Source organism: Clupea harengus, chromosome 1, assembly GCF_900700415.2.
Source record: "Clupea harengus chromosome 1, Ch_v2.0.2, whole genome shotgun sequence".
Classification (NCBI taxonomy): domain Eukaryota; kingdom Metazoa; phylum Chordata; class Actinopteri; order Clupeiformes; family Clupeidae; genus Clupea; species Clupea harengus.
The window spans coordinates 15,743,194-15,745,693 of NC_045152.1; positions in this window are offsets into that span (position 1 = coordinate 15,743,194).

Sequence of the window (2,500 nt, forward strand, 5' to 3'; positions counted from 1 at the left end):
TGGCCAACGACCTTTCCGAGGTACGTTACCGTAGCCTTTGCGAACTCACATTTAGCAAGGTTCACGGTCAAGTTTGCTTCAGCCAGACGCTGGAACAACCCCCGAATATGTGAAATGTGGGACGCCCAAGTCTCACTAAAACAAACAACGTCGTCTAAATAGACAGCACACCCTTCCAAACCTGAGACCACTTGGTTCATCAAGCGTTGGAAGGTCGCTGGAGCGTTCCGAAGGCCAAAGCTCATGACCTTGTATGAGAACAGACCTTTAGGCGTGACAAAAGCAGACACCTCCTGCGCTCGCTCTGTAAGAGGGACCTGCCAATATCCCTTAAGGAGATCAAACTTACTTACAAACCTCCCCCCTCCTACCCGATCGACACAGTCCTCAATCCTCGGCAGAGGGAAGGAGTCGGGTTTAGTGATGGCGTTAACTTTGCGGTAGTCCGGGCAGAAACGGAACGTACCGTCAGGCTTATTCACCAGGATACACGGAGATGCCCAGCTAGAGGATGAAGGCTCAGCAAGGTCATTGTCAATCAGATATTTCACCTCAGTCTCAAGCTTCTTCTGCTTGTCCAGTGAGACTCTGTAAAAGCGCTGCTTAATAGGGTCCGCATCCCCCAACTCAATGTCATGAGAGATGACGTGCGTCTGCGAGGGTCGATCTGAAAACAAACACTTAAATTCTTGAACAAGGGCAATCAACTCAGCACGCCTTTCCTCAGGCAAGTGCCCAAGGACTTGCCTGAAGTTGTTGAGAGACTCAGAGTTCTTCAACCTTGCTTGCAACACAGCATCATCTGGCCCTCGCAGCTCTCCCCCCTTCAAGACATTCCACGTGGTCAGGAGAAGAACCCAAAGAACCTGGAGACCCAGCCATGAGCACAGGTTTAATTGCCTTAACATTATGTCCATAGTATGCCTTTAACAAATTCACCTGACAAAGCTGAGATGACTTGCGCCTATTCGGAGTTGCAATCAAGTAATTCTCATCAGACACTTTCTTCAACACCTCATAGGGGCCACCAAACTTGGCATGAAACGGAGAACCCACCACTGGCAACAATGCCAGGACGCGGTCCCCTGCCTAAAACTCACGCCGCTTCGACCGGCGGTCATACAGTTTTTTCATTCTCCCCTGCACCTTTTCTAAGTTTTTACGAGCTACTCGCCAAGACTCAAACAACCTCCACTTAAAGCCATTCACATAATCAGTAAGTTTCTTTGGAGGCTCCGAAACCTCCCACTCGCTCTGCAACACAGCCAAAGGACCACGCACAGAGTGGCCAAACACCAGAGCGTTAGGACTAAACCCGGTACTCTCCTGAGTCACCTGTCTCGCGGCCATGAGTAGCCAAGGAAGTCCGTCCTCCCAATCCCGAGCCAGTTCTACGCAATAGGCTCGAAGGAGAGATTTTAACGACTGATGGAACCTCTCTAATGCTCCCTGGCTTTGAGGATGGTAGGCGGTGGAACGGTTATGCTTCACTCTTAGCAGGCGTAAGACCTCCGCGAAAGTGCGTGAGGAAAAATTTGAACCACGATCTGACTGGATCACCTTGGGAATCCCAAAAATAGAAATGAACTGGGTCAAAGCTTTTACAATGAATTTAGCCTTAATGGAGCGGAGGGGATAGGCAGCAGGATAGCGGGTGGTTTGACACATCAACGTGAGAAGATATTCATTTCCAGACTTAGACCTTGGCAGAGGTCCCACACAGTCAATGAGAAGATGGTCAAAGGGGTTGGCAGTAACAACAATGGGTGACAAAGGCGCAGGTTTAATAGCTTGATTAGGCTTCCCTGTCATCTGACAGGTGTGACAAGTCTTTATATATGTAGCCACATCACGTTTGACACGGGGCCAGTGAAAGTGACGCATCAAATAGTCATACGTTTTCTTCACTCCTACGTGGCCCATGGAGGAGTGTGCACTTTCTAGAATTAAAGAACGAAGACTTTCTGGAACAACAATCTGCACCAGGGTTTCTCCCAGAACCTCGCCTGTGTGTGAAGCCCACTTTCTGACCAACACACCAGCGCTAACACAGTAGCCACTAGCTACGCTGTCAAAATCCATGTTAACCCGATCAAACAAGGGTTTTAAAGACGGATCCGTCTTCTGTTCTTGCGCAAGCTCCTCCCGCGACACCAATGAGGGAAGTCTTTCCCACAAGAGACAGGACTCCGGAGCACCACAAAGTTCCCCATCCACATCCTGCTCTTTGGCAGCGCGGAGGGCAGCTTGTGTGACAACGCAGGCAGAAAAGACCTCCGGGAGGTTCTGTGCCAAAACATCTTGCTCCTCAGAGAGAGAGGGTGTGTCTGAAACCACAAGAGGTGGTGTGGAATTGGTGAAAACATGGCTTCCGGCTAAATTGTTCCCAATCAAGACTGTGACCCCCTCTACTGGCAGAGCTGCGCACACCCCTAAGGTTACTTCCCCCTGCACTAGCTGTGACTGCAAATTCACCCTATGCAGTGGAAGAGAAAATGTG